General features: G+C 48.3%; 1 protein-coding gene across 17 annotated transcripts in view; it reads right to left on the bottom strand.

Moving 5' to 3' along the window:
• DAG1 (dystroglycan 1) overlaps positions 1-13,603 on the bottom strand; it is a 71,534-nt gene extending 57,931 nt beyond the window's left edge. For 2 of the 17 annotated variants that reach the window (XM_078350860.1, XM_035275517.3), the window contains exons 1-2: positions 13,461-13,603; positions 3,651-3,707 (exon numbers count right to left, since the gene is read on the bottom strand). The gene's annotated coding sequence lies outside the window, so the exon portion shown is untranslated. The other 15 variants (XM_078350861.1, XM_035275511.3, XM_078350859.1 and 12 more) reach the window with 10 other exon arrangements.
• Between the last annotated feature and the right edge of the window lie 1,246 nt (positions 13,604-14,849).

Raw genomic sequence — 14,849 nt, 5'->3', positions numbered from 1 at the left:
CTAGAACTACAAAAATTAGGTGGGTGTGGTGGTGCATGCTTGTAATTCCAGCTACGTGGGAGGCTGAGGCACAAAAATCACTTGAGCCTGGGAGGCAGAGGTTGCAGTGAGCCAAAACTGCATCTCTGCACTCCAGCCTGGGCAGGAGGGCAAGGCCCTGTCGCAAAAAAAAAAAAAAGAATTCTGGGGGAGAAATGCCAAATGTGGGTGAAGGGGAGAAGAAAAGCAAAGCACACTGCCATGTGTGTACCTACGCAACTGTCTTGCATGCTCTGCTCATGTACCCCAAAACCTATAATCCAATAAAAAATTAAAAAAAAAAAAAAAAAGAATTCTGTGGCTGCACATGTCCCTAAGGGCAGGGAACACTGAGATTGGGATGACAATTGCCTCTGGGAAAGCAAACCAGAGACTGAGAAAGATGGATGGAAGATAGGTTTCTTTCCCTTCTTTGTATAATCCTTTTGAACTTTTAAAGTTTGTACCATGTGTTATATTCCCTAGTTACAGAAAAAACAAAATGGGAAGGGGGAAAACAAGGAATTTTTACTTTCTTCTTTTTTTTTTTTTTTTTTTAGCCAGGGTCTCACTTTCTCATCCAGCTGGAGTGCAGTGGCATGATCTGGTGTGATCAAAGCTTACTGCAGCCTCAAACTCCCAGGCTCGGGAAAAGCAGCTCACATCTGTAATCCAGCAGTCTGAAAGGTTGAGGCAGGCAGATCACTTGAGCTAGTCGGTTTGAGACCAGTCTGAGCAACATGGCAAAACCCTGTCTCTACAAAAAAATTTTTTTTAAAAGTTATTGGGCTGAAAAGATCCTCCCACCTCAGCCTCTAGAGTAGCTACAACTATAGGTACATGCCACCATACTCAACTAATGTTTTCTTTTTTTTTTGTAGAGACAAGGTCTCGCTTTGTTGCCAAAGCTGGTCTCAAACTCCTGGTTTCAAGTAATCCTTTCACCTTGGCCTCCCCAAAGTGCTGGATTACAGGCATGAGCCCAGATTCCTTTTCTCTTTTCTTTCTACTTTAATTCTGCCTTGACCTCCCCAGTAGCTGAATTTCATGCACACACCATCACACCTAGCTAATTTTTTTATTTTTATTTTTTGATGGAGTTTCACTCTTGTTACCCAGGCTGGAGTGCAATGGCACGATCTTGGCTCACTGCAACCTCTGCCTCCTGGGTTCAAGCAATTCTCCTGCCTCGGCCTCCCAAGTAGCTGGGACTATAAGCATGCGCCACCACGCCCAGTTAATTTTTGTATTTTTATTTTTGTATTTTTTATTTTTTTGAGATGGAGTTTTGCTCGTTACCCAGGCTGGAGTACAATGGCTCGATCTCAGCTCACCACAACCTCCACCTCCTGGGTTCAGACAATTCTCCTGCCTCAGCCTCCTGAGTAGCTGGGATTACAGGTATGCACCACCATGCCCAGCTAATTTTTTGTATTTTTAGTAGAGATGGGGTTTCACCATGCTGACCAGGATGGCCTCGATCTCTTGACCTCGTGATCCACCCACCTCGGTCTCCCAAAGTGCTGGGATTACAGGCGTGAGCCATCATGCTCCTTTTCTTTCCTTCCCCCCACCCCCTCCCAAGACGGAGTTTCACTCTTCTTACTCAAGCTGGCGTACAAGGTGGGATCTCAGCTCACTGCAACTTCCGCCTCCCAGGTTCAAGTGATTCTCCCACCTCAGCCTCCTGAGTAGCTGGGATTACAGGTGCCCCCCACCACCCCCAGGGAATTTTTGTTTATTGCTGTTGTTGTTTTTGAGATGGAGTCTCTCTCTGTCACCCATGCTGGAGTGCAGTGCCTCGATCTCGACTCACATCCGATTCCCAGGTTCAAAGCAATTCTCCTACCTCAGCCTACTGAGTAGCTGGGATTACAGGCGCCCACCATCACGCTCAGCTAATTTTTGCATTTTTAGTAGAGATGGTGTTTCTCCACATTGGCCAACCTGGTCTCAAACTCCTGACCTCAGGTGATCTAACTGCCTCAGCTCCCAAAGTACTGGGATTACAAGCATGAGCCACCATGCCTGGGCAATTTGTGTATTTTGAGTAGAGACAGGGTTTCGCCATGTTGGTCTCAAACTTTTGACCTCAAGTGATCCGCCCACCTCGGCCTCCCAAAGTGCTGGAATTACAGGCATGAGTCACCGCTCCCAGCCTCTTTCCACTATTAACTTCCACACTATTTATTTTAAATCTATGTATTATTCAATAGCTTTTTCCCCCACCATTAATGTTTTATAATTCTAAGTCGGCCAGAGGTGGTGGCTCACACCTGTAATCCCAGCACTTTGGGAGGCCAAGGCAGGCGGATCACCTGAGGTTGGGAGTTCAAGACCAGCCTGACCAACATGGAGAAACTCCATCTCTACTAAAAATACAAAAACTTAGCCAGGCATGGTAAAATAGCACATGCCTGTGATCCCAGTTACTCAGGAGGCTGAAACAGGAGAATCACTTGAACCCAGGAGGCGGAGCTGAGATCACGCCATCACACTCCAGCCTGGGCAACAAGAGTGAAACTCCGTTTCAAAAAAAAAAAAAAAATTCTAAGTCAGGTATGATGGCTCATATCTATAATCCCAGCACTCTGAGAGCCTGAGGTGGGAGGACTGCTTGAGCCCAGGGGTTTTTAGATCAGCCTGGACAACATAGTGAGATCCCATCTCCACAAAAAAATTTAAAAAATTAGCTGGGCACAGTTAGTCCCTGCTACTTGGCAGGCTAAGGTGGGAGGACAGCTTGAGCCTAGGAGGTCAAGGCTGCAGTAAGCTATAATCATGCCACTGCACTCCAGCCTGGATGACAGAATGAGATCCTGTCTCAAAAGCAAATAAATAGGTCTGGCCAGGCGAGGTGGCTCAAGCCTGTAATCACAGCATTTTGGGAGGTCAAGACAAGTAGATCACCTGAGGTCAGGAGTTGGAGGCCAGCCTGACCAACAAGGTGAAACCCCATATCTACTAAAATTACAAAAATTAGCCAGGTGTGGTGGTGGGCACTTATAATCGCAGCTACTCAGGAAGCTGAGGCAGGAGAATCACTTGAACCCGAGAGGCAGAAGTTGCAGTGTGCCAAGATCATACCACTGTACTCCAGCCTGGGCAAGAGAGTGAGACTTTGTCTCAAAAAAATAAAGAAGTTTACAGAAAGAGGTGTCTAGCAAAAAATAAGTAAATAAATAAGGTCAGGCATGGTGGCTCATGCCTGTAATCTCAGCACTTTGGGAGGCCAAGGCGGGCGGATCAACTGAGGTCAGGAGTTCAAGACCAGCCTGGCCAACATGGTGAAACCCTGTCTTTTTTTTTTTGAGACAGAGTTTCGCTCTTGTTACCCAGGCTGGAGTGCAATGGCACGATCTAGGCTCACCGCAACCTCCGCCTCCTGGGTTCAGGCAATTCTCCTGCCTCAGCCTCCTGAGTAGCTGGGATTACAGGCACGCGCCACCATGCCCAGCTAATTTTTTGTATTTTTAGTAGAGACGGGGTTTCACCATGTTGACTTTTGTTTTTAATAAACAAATAAATAAAAATGAAAATAAATAAATAAAATTATGTGGTTATCATTTTGGCCAGTATATGATTATTCTTCAACTTTCTTTTGCAGAAACATCTGTTTTCAAGCACCTTACCTCACCTTCTAGTGCTAGGTTGCTTTAAAAGCCTTATCTTCCTGGAGAGCAGAGGCCCTGCAGGAAAAGGAGGAAACAATATTGGTGAATGCCCACAACTGACAAAGAATTAGACCACATTGACCAATTCCAAAGGAAGTGGGGAATGCCACTGAATCTCCTGCCCACACCACCAATTTGTTACCCTTCTTTGCCAAAGGTCACAGTAAGAAAATGAAACACAGGTCGGACGCAGTGGCTCATGCCTGTAATCCTAGCACTTTGAGAGGCCAAAGTGAGTGGATCACCTGAGGTCAGGAGTTGAAGACCAGCCTGGCCATCATGGTGAAACCCCATCTTAAAAAAAAAAAGAAAATGAAACATTTTCTGTATAGTCAATCCAGAACCAAAAATTATAAATAGTAAAATTAACTTCACTGTCTGTACTTTAGACAGTGGTATTTTTTTAAACGATTAGCTCAAGAGGGTATAAGTGAGAAGCAAAACCTCAACACTACAAAACCTCAAATTTGGCTCACTACAACCTCCACCTCCTGGGTTCAGGTAATTTTTCTACCTCAGCCTACCAAGTAGCTGGGATTACAAGCACACACCACCATGCCCAGCTAATTTTTGTATTTCTTAGCAGAGACAGGGTTTCACCGTGTTGGACAGGCTGGTCTCGAAATCCTGAGCTCAGGTGAGCCGTCCGCCTCAGCCTCCCAAAGCACTGGGATTACAGGCATGAACCACTGCACCTTGCCTAAAACTTCAACCCTATTAAATGTATCTCAAGACAAGCAAGATAAAAACATTTGGTCATAAAAGTAATTTTTTAAATATTCAGCTGATTGTTCCCAGTAGAATCCTGCTTTTAAAATAAACATAGCTAGGCATGGTGGCTCACACCTGTAATCCAAGCTCTTTGGATGCCAAGGTGGGCAGATCACCTGAGTTCAGGAGTTCAAGACCAGCCTGACCAACATGGTAAAACCGTGTCTTAGGGAAAAAAAAAAAGTAAAAATTTAAAAAAAACCATAAATATAAATTAAGTCAACATACTGCTAAAGTTTCTTCAGATTTACTTCACTCTAACACAGAATACAGACCAGCTTCACCAACTTTGACACCCTTAGTTTATGATCTTCTACTACTGCATCTCATCCATCTTTCTACCTTGGACCCCAAGTAAGACTAAGAAAATGCTTAGCTTTCAAACCTAAGAAATTGGAAAATAGGAAACGCTATTCATTAAGGCTAAATTAAGCTTTCTGACTGGTGTAATTTTGTAAGCTACTCTAAATTCCTATTTATAGAAATTGCTGGCCAGGTGCAGTAGCTCAGATATGTAATCCCAGAACTCTGGGAGACTAAGGAGGGCAGATCACCTGAGGTTGGGAGTTCAAGACCAGTCTGACCAAAATGGAGAAAACCCCGTCTCTACTAAAAAATACAAAAATTAGCCAGGCATAATGGCATGTGCCTATAATCACAGCTACTCAGGAGGCAAAAGCAGAAGAATCACTTGAACCTGGGAGGCAAAAGTTGCAGTGAGCCAAGATTGTGCCACTGCACACCAGCCCGGGAGAGAGCAAGACTCTGGCTCAAAAAATAAAAACTAGCCAGGTATGGTGGTGCATGCCTATAATCCCAGCTACTCTGGAAGCTGAGGCAAGAGAATCATTTGAACCTGGGAGACAGAGGTTGCAGTAAGCTGAGATCATGCCATTGCACTCCAGCATAGGCACCAAAGCAAAACTCCGTCTCAGAAAAAAAAAAAAAACTGCCATCACTTTACTCCAGGTCTAGAGTATCACCACAAAAAAAGTAGAGGCGGCCAGGCAATGGTGGCTCATGTGGTGGCTCACAGGCAAATCATGAGGTCAGGAGTTCAAGACCAGTCTGGCCAACATGGTGAAACCCCATCTCTACTAAAAATAAAAAATTAGCAAGGCACGGTGGCAGTTCACCTGTTGTCCCAGGTACTTGGGAAGCTAAGGCAGGAGAAGAGATTGAACCCGGAAGGCAGAGGTTGCAGTGAGCCGAGATCCCGCCACTGAACTCCAGCCTGGGCCACAAAGCAAGACTCCATTTCAAAAAAAAGAAAAGAAAAAAAGCAAGAAAGAAAAAGTAGAGGAAAGGGGCTTAAAAAGCAACAGCATGAAAACACTGGCAAGCTGGGCACAGTGACTCACACCTGTAATCCCAGCACATTGGCAGGCTGAGGTGGGCAGATGACCTGAGGTCAGGAATTCGAGACCAGCCTGACCAGCATGGAGAAACCCCATCTCTACTAAAAATACAAAATAGCCAGGCATGGTGACACATGTCTGTAATCCCAGCTACTCAGAAGGCTGAGGTAGGAGAATCACTTGTACCTGGGAGGCAGAGGTTGCAGTGAGCCAAGATCACGCCATTGCATCCCAGCCTAGGCAACATGAGCAAAACTTCATTTCAAGAAAAAAGAAAACAATGGCAAAGGCACACAAATGCTCTTTAAGTGGAAGGGGGTAAAAGTTACTCCAGAAAGAGAGCCAGAAATCCTTGACCAATACACAGCACACACACAAGAACACACTACTCAAATTTATTCCCACCTGAGTTCACTTGAGGTTCAATACTCTCTCTCATCCCAATCTGGGTCCCTTTTTTCTTTTTCTTTTGAGACAGTCTCCCTCTGTTACCCAGGCTGGAGTGCAGTGGTGACATCTCTGCTCACTGCAGCCCCTGCCTCCTGGGTTCAAGCAATTCTCCTGTCTTAGCCTCCCAAGTATCTGAGACGACTGCCACATACCACCACACCCAGCTAATTTTTGTATTTTTAGTAGGGTTGGGGTTTCACTATGTTGGCCAGACTGGTCTCGAACGACTGGCTTCAAGTGATCCGCCCGAGTCAGCCACCCTAACTGCTGGGATTACAAGTCTGAGCCACTACACCCAGCCTCGGGGTCCCTTTTGATGTTCATACCAGCGTTTCTTATTTTCTGATACTCTGAAAGTCTCTAGTCCTCCAACAGTCACATTCTGCAGCAATTCTAATGTAAATGGCACACTTTCCTCGGAACCTGGACGTTGAATCACACTTCTCAACACTAACTTCCTACTGGGCTAGAAAAAAATACACAAGTCCTCACTGGGATTTTTGCCCATCCATAAAATGGGTCTGCCACACTTGTCATTCCAACAACTAGCTAGTTGCATGCCTCTTACCAAAAAGGCTACAGGCAAAATAAACCCAACTCAAAAAGGCAAGTACAGGTGGGACACAATGGCTCATGCCTGTAATCCCAGCACTTTGGGAGGTCAAGGCGGGCAGATCACCTGTGGTCAGGAGTTTGAGACCAGCCTGGCCAACATGATGAAACCCATCTCTACTAAAAATACAAAAATTTGCCGGGTGTGGTGGTGGATGTCTAATCCCAGCTACTGGCCAACATGGTGAAACCCCATCTCTCTTTTTTTTTTTTTAAAGACGGGGTTTCACCATGTTGGTCAGGCTGGTCTTGAACTCCCGACATCAGGTGATCCGCTTGCCCTGGACTCAAAAGTGCTTGGATTACAGGCGTGAGCCACCACACGCGGCCAGTGAAACTCCATCTCTACTAAAAATACAAAAATCAGCCAGGCATGGTGGCACGCGCCTGTAATCCCAGCTACTCAGGAGATTGCGGCAGGGGCAGGAGAACTGCTTGAACCCAGGAGGCGGAGGTTGCAGTGAGCCAATATCACATCATTACACTCCAGCTCTGGATGACAGAGCGAGACTCCATCTCAGGAAGAAAAAAAAAATCCAAAAGTTTATCACACCATCAGAGCTCACTCTTCCTATATAACTCTAAACTCCTCTGGCCCCAATCCAACCTTCCAGAACACTCAAAAAAGTATCTGGCGGGCATGGTAGTTCATGCCTATAATCCCAGCACTTGGGAGGCTGGGACAGGCAGATGGCTTGAGCTCAGTAGTTCAAGATTAGACAGGGCAATGTGGTAAAACCCTGTCTCTAAAAAAAAATTTTTTTTTAAACTTAGCCAGTCGTGGTGGCGGGCCCCTGTAGTCCTAGTCACTGGGGAAGCTGAGGTGTCTCCAGTTACTCAGGAGACTGAGGCAGGAGAATTGCTTGAATCCAGGAGGCAGAGGCTGCAGTGAGCCGAGATCATGTCACTGCACTACAACTTGGATAACAGAGCAAGATACCATCTCAGGAATTAAAGCAAAAAAAAAAAAAAAAAAAAAAAAAAAAAGGGTACCCAGTCTTCCTCCCACTCCTGGCCACTGCCTCTCCTTACCTCTTCCTATCAGAGTTCTAATCTTTCTGCTATCTTCCTTTACCAGTCAAACCACTAATCCTTCTTAAAGGTCCAGCTCAAATGCACTCCTCCCCTGAAGTCTGCCCTCCCTTCCTGGACTAGGAACCAACTTCCTTAGCTTACCTCCACATGGTCCCCAAAGCAATCAGCACAGGCCCTAAGTAGGGTCTGACAAGCCCTGGTTTCTGAAACCGGTCCCTCACAGCACGTTTCCAGAGTTCCACCTGGGTTCCCTGATCACATCTCCCATATTGTCTTATCTTACACCCGACACCTGGCACCCAGGCTTGGTCTTCACCAGAGAAGCACCCGACTGAGTTACACCATTAACAATTTGATACAACATAAACACACAACGAGTACAGACAGCCAAATGTTCAACCTGAGTTCAAATCCCGACTCTGCCACATGACAACTGTGTAACCTTGGGCACATTCCTTCTTCTGTGATTCAGTCTCCTCAGTCAATATAAAGAGTTTTCATAAGCATCAGCAATGGTACACAGAAAGCAGAAATAAAAGACCCTAGACCGCAGCTCATGTAGGTACACATTGAGATCACTGACACAGGGAGTGGGAAAGGCCAAACAATGAGGTAAAGAAAGGTCCAGGCAGCCAGGCAAGGTGACTCTCGCCTGTAATTCCAGCACTTTGGAAGGCCAAGGCAGGCAGATCACCTGAGGTAGGGAGTTCAAGACCAGCCTGACCAACATGGAGAAACCCTGTCTCTACTAAAAATACAAAATTAGCCAAGTGTGGTGGTGCATGCCTGTTATCCCAACTATTCAGGAGGCTGAGGCAGGAGAATCACTTGAACCCAGGAGGCAGAGGTTGTGGTGAGCCAAGACAACGCTACTGCACTCCAGCCTGGGTGACAAGAGCAAAACTCCATCTCAAAAAAAAAAATAGAAAAGGAGATGGCTGGCGTAGTAGCTCATACTTGTAATCCCAGCACTTTCAGAGGCTGAGGAAGGCAGATCACCTGAGCTCAGAAGTTCGAGACCAGCCTCGGAAACATGGAAAAAACCCATCTCTATAAAAAATAGAAAAATTAGGGTAGGGCGTAGTGGCTCAAGCCTGTAATCCTAGCACTTTAGGAGGCTGAGGCAGGTGGATTACCTGAGGAGTTCAAGACCAGCCTGGCCAACTTGGCAAAACCTCATCTCTACTAAAATTACAAAAATTAGCTGGGCATGGTGGTGCATGGGGCATGGTGGGGGGGAGGCCGGAGGTTGCAGTGAGCTGAGATCACACCACTTCATTCCAGACTGAGCAAAAGAGCAAAACTCCATCTCAAAAAAGAAAGGCTGGGCATGGTAGCTCATGCCTGTAATCCTAGCACTTTGGGAGGCCAAGGCAGGAGGATTTACCTGAGGTCAGGAGTTCAAGACCAGCCTGGCCAACATGGTAAAACCCAGTCTCTACTAAAAATACAAAAAATTAGCCAGGTGCAGTGACGCACTCCTGTAATTCCAGTTACTCTGGAGGCTGAGGCAGGAGAATCACTTGAACCTAGGAGACGGAGGTTGTGGTGAGCCAAAATCACACCACTGTACTCCAGCCAGGGATACAGAGTGAAACCTGGTCTCAAAAAAAAAAAAAATTAGCCAAGAGTGATGGAGTGAGCCTGTGGTCACAGCTACTGGGGAGGCTAAGGAGGGAGGATCACTTGAGCCAGGGAGGTCGGTCAATGCTGCAGCGAGCCAAGATCACACCTCTGCACTCCAGACTGGGCAACAGAGACCTTGTCTCAAAAAAAAAAAATAAAAATAAAAAAAATGAAACATGCTCTCATCTGCTACTACAAGGATGGACATACACTGACTCTAACGGGTTAAGATACCGACTATTCCCAAGAGGAAATGCAATACCTCAGGATCAAGTAGGAGACAAAGTTTTTTTTTTTTTGAGACAGAGTTTTGCTCTTGTTACCCAGGCTGGAGTGCAAGGGCACAATCTCGACTCACCACAACCTCCGCCTCCTGGGTTCAAGCAATTCTATTGCCTCAGCCTCCTGAGTAGCTCGGACTACAGGTGCGCACCACCATGCCCAGCTAATTTTTGAATTATTAGTAGAGATGGGGTTTCACCATGTTGACCAGGATGGTCTCGATCTCTTGACCTCGTGATCCACCAGCCTCGGCCTCCCAAAGTGCTGGGATTACAGGCGTGAGTCACTGCGCCCGGCCTTTTTTTTGTTTTTTTTAAACAGTTTCACTCGTCACCCAGGCTGGATTGCAATGGCACAATCTCAGCTCACTGCAACCTCCTGAATTCAAATAATTCTTGAACTCCAGAGTCTCAGCCTCCCGAGGAACTCTGATTACAGACAACTGCCACCACATCCGGCAAATTTTTATATTTTTCAGTAGAGACGGGGGTTTCACCATGTTGGCCAGGCTTGTCCTAAACTCCTGACCTCAGGTAATCCACCTGCCTTGGCCTCCCAGTGCTGGGATTACAGGCATGAGCCACCGCACACAGACAGGAGATAAAGTTTTAAAAATCAAATCCCAGGCCTCCTTTCCTATGCATCAACTCCAGTATTAGTGGTCCCTAAGCAGTCCCTCCAAATCCCACCATCCTCAACACTTAACAGACACCAGCAAATCTGTGGGCCGCTGTAGCAGGTAGTCAAGAGGGAATTTAAATCCTTGGTTATGGCCGGGTGTGGTGGCTCAAGCCTATAATCCCAGCACTTTGGGAAGCTGAGGAGGGTGGATCACGAGGTCAAGAGATCGAGACCATCCTGGTCAACAAGGTGAAACCCCGTCTCTACTAAAAATACAAAAATTAGCTGGGCATGGTGGTGCACGCCTGTAGTCCCAGCTACTCCGGAGGCTGAGGCAGGAGAATTGCTTGAACCCAGGAGGCGGAGGTTGCAGTGAGCCAAGATTGTGCCATTGCACTCCAGTCTGGGTAACAACAGTGAAACTCTGTCTCCAAAAAAAAAAAAAAAAAAATCCTTGGTTATGCTTGGTCTTCCAGCCCATGAATTCCAGAATGCAGCTCCTCCCCCACCATCATGGGGCAACATCCCCTCCGTTCTACCTTTTTAGTCTCTCTCTCTTTTTTTTTTTTTTGAGACGGAGTTTCGCTCTTGTTACCCAGGCTGGAGTGCAATGGCACAATCTCGGCTCACCGCAACCTCCGCCTCCTGGGTTCAGGCAATTTTGCCTCAATCTCCTGAGTAGCTGGGATTACAGGCACACGTCACCATGCCCAGCTCATTTTTTTGTATTTTTAGTAGAGATGGGTTTTCATTATGTTGACCAGGATGGACTTGATCTCTTGACCTTGTGATCCGTCCGCCTCGGCCTCCCAAAGTGTTGGGATTACAGGTGTGAGCCACCGCGCCCGGCCCTCAGTCTTTTCTGATGGCTCCTTCTCCCTCCCCATCACTCCTCTGTTGGCTAACTTAACTGCCAGAGGTCCTGACCCCCTCCTCACCCTGACACTCCACCAGCAATATCTTTCTAAACACAGGTCCAAGTCACACCACTATACTGATTAAAAGACTCCCCTGGCTGGGTGTGGTGGCTCAGGCCTGTAATCTCAGCACTTTGGGAGGCCGAGAAGTGGGTGGATCACCTGAGGTCAGGAGTTTGAAACCAGCCTGACCAACAAAGAGAAACCTGTCTCTATTTAAAAAAAAAAAAAAAAAAAAGACTCCCCAGACTCCTGTACCCACATATAAAGTTGGAACTCCTGAGCACAACAAGGAAGACCCAGAGCTCTCAACTGCCAAGCTGGAGGACTCCCAAGCACTATTTTAGGTGCTCATGTACATGTGGTTCCCTGTGTCCAGGCCTTGATGTCCCCCACTAATTCCTGCTGGCCATGCAAGCCACAGCTATGGAATTCCCTCTCTCCTCAGGCTACTATTCAAGCATGCTTAGTGGGCAGACACTATTAATCATGGGTTCCCTGGTCCCCACTGACCCCGAAGCAGACTCTTTTACATGGGTCCCCAGGATCTACAATAGAATTTGGCAAGTAGTGAATCAAAATATTTGTTAAAATGAATAAACCGATTTTGCCACATCAATTTTTAAGAACAGTGAGGATGTGCACTGTGCCTCTTTTAACAAAGGCACATATCAACACAAGCTTTTATATATCATAGGATCCTCACATGATGTATTCAACTCCCTGCTTAAATCTGATTTCTCCAAAATACAGCCCCTCCGCCTCTTTTAAACACAAAGGCCGTGAGGTCTTCTTCCTTAGCTCACAGCAAAAAAAAAAAAAAAAAAAAAAAACACACACACACACAAGTTCAAATAAATTTCCCCATACTCAAACTATAGATTTTTATGCCTCCAAACTGTAGTACGGTGGAATTCTTTTTTAGAACAGGAACATTCCAAAATAATCGTGTCTCTGAACACAGCAAAGAACCTGATAAAATTACAATACCCCACTACACCAGACTTTCCAAAACACCTGAAAGCACATCCAACTCTTTATCTGGAATTAGGTCCTATAAACACCCTCCCTTCACGGAGTCTGTCTTCTATGCCAGGAGTCACTTCTACTCGATTATTTAGGGAAAGAGCAAGCTGGAATCTTAAGTTAGAACTCTGCGCTATAAAGGTGCTGTCCCAGGCTCTTGTCCCAACCAGTCAAAACTTCATCGTCACCATTAAAACTAATTCTGAAATAACTCGATTTACAAAAATAAGAACTTTTCAAGTTGTAGAGATTAAAAGATGCATTTTAAGTTACCAGTTGAGTTTGTAGGAAATTAACTTGGAATTTATGGCAAAAAGATTGCGACCCGAGACGACATTTTCTATGGAAACACTGTCCAAATACACTCCCAGATAAACCTACTCTGCCAAATACAAAGTGAAAAGGTGAAAAGGTAGTAAGTTGGCTTCCAAAGGAGCTCAAGTAGGGGTGAGGGATCCCACCAAGGCTCTCAACAACTCTGACCAGTGGCGGCAGCGGTGCCCTTCCCTGACTCTGGCGGGGCTCGACGCCCCACAGTCGGAATCCGGCCCAAGTGGGCCACGACCCCCATAGAAAGCCCGGGAAGCGGCCCGCTCACAACCGCGGCCAAGACACAGGATCCGCGTTCCCGGGAGCGCGAGCCGAGCTAAGGCCTGGCCCATCGCCGCGGTGCGCGGCCCGGGCCTTGCAGCCGAACGCTCGGAGCCTTTGCCTGAGGGACCAAGAGCAAAGGGGCGGCTCCGCCCGGGCGGCACCGCCTCCTCACCCACAAGGACGTCCGCGGCAATGTCCCCGCCCCGGGCAGAACAGCGAGCAGCAGCAGGTGTTCCGCGGAAGGCTCAGCCGGCAGAGGGGATGGGGGCCCGAGCAGCCAGGCAGGCACAGCGACAGGGGGCGGGCGGTGCACTCACCCAGCGCCGGCGGGAGGGCCGCGGCAGGTGTTCGCTCCTTCCGGCCCCAGGACGCCGCCACCGCCGCTCCCCGGGGACTCGGCGCGAAGCTGCCGCCGCTGCCGCCGCCAAGCCCAAAAAGCGCGAGCGCAGCGCCGCAGCCTCCGCGCGAGCACGTACCGGGCGGTGAGAGGGCGCCGAGCGCGAGGGCGGGGCGCGCGGCCGGAGCCTAGCAACCGCCTGACACGCGAGTGCAGTAGCCAATCCAGCGCCCAGCTCCGCGCGGCGCCGACTGGCTGTCCGCGCGCCGCCCGCTTCTGCCTGCGTCTGCCGCTCCGCAGCGCGCCGCACCCGCGCGCAAGCCCCGCCCCAGCCCGCACCTCTCTGCTCATTGGCTAACCACGCCCCTGCCCTAAAAGTCACGCCCCATCATGGAAGCCTCGCCCCCACGGCCAGGCCCGTCCGTCCCGGGACACACCCCGGTGGCCGGTGCCGGTCACCGGGAGCCTTCAGGACCGGGAGTGTGGGGGAGGGGCGATCCCCCCCAACTTCAGGCCTTTGGACCTATAAGAGTAAACGAGGGATAATCAGGACTGCGAACTGGACCAGCAACTGGCCGCCCGTCGACTGCGTTCAGCCTTCCTAATTTCCCTCGAATGCAAATCAAGGGGTATTTATAAGCCACGAGAACAATCAGGAAGTGTTGTCTCAATTGCAAAGGATGAAAGCCTTGCTTCCTGGCCTTAAGGGAAGACTGAGGCTAGGACCTGGAGCAGCGGGAAGCTAGCTCATCTCCTACAGCCTCGCCCACAGCAGGCTGGGGAGTCGGAAAGCACTTCAGGCCTAACCCTTTTCCCCTCCCCCTGCCTGGAACACTGGAATCTGATGCCTGCCCTCCTGCCCAAAATAGCTCTAACCCGCAGGCGCTGGTCACTCACTCCTAGTGGCCAGCATTCTTTGGGTGGGGAAAAATAAGACGGGGGTTACTGCCTGGAACATTCAAGGTGGGGGTCCTAAAATAGCTCTAGCTCTCCCCAGTCTTTCCTGCAGCCCCCCACCCCAAAGGCCCCAGACTTTACAGTTACTGAACCTGACAATTACTGGATGGGTCTGGGAACGAGACCCGTGGTGGAGTCTAGCTACTTTTCATCTCCACATCATGCGCAGGATGGGTCCATTCCCTCCTTGGCCTGTGGCCAGGTTGGAATTCTAGTCCTGCACTCTTGACAGCAAGCACATTCTGAACACAGAACTGAATGCCACCTGGCAGAGAGCTCTGGGGCTCCCTGGCTTTCTCTCCTTCCTCAGGAGTGTCTAGAAGAAGCAAGTTACGGAAAGGAAAAGAATGCCCCATCTCGCAAAAACACATACCTGTTTGCGATTCTCCCCCCCCAAAAAAAATACCTAAAATAAAATAAAAATTTGGCCAGGCACACTGGCTCACACCTGTAATCCCAGAACTTTGGGAGGCCAAGGCAGGCACACCAGCTGAGGTCGGGAGTTCGAGACCAGCCTAAACAACATGGAGGCACCCCGTCTCTACTAAAAATACAAAATTAGGCGTGGTGG

Source organism: Callithrix jacchus, chromosome 15 (genome assembly GCF_049354715.1).
Source record: "Callithrix jacchus isolate 240 chromosome 15, calJac240_pri, whole genome shotgun sequence".
NCBI classification, from domain to species: Eukaryota; Metazoa; Chordata; class Mammalia; order Primates; family Cebidae; genus Callithrix; species Callithrix jacchus.
This window is presented reverse-complemented; position numbering and strand designations above follow the sequence as displayed.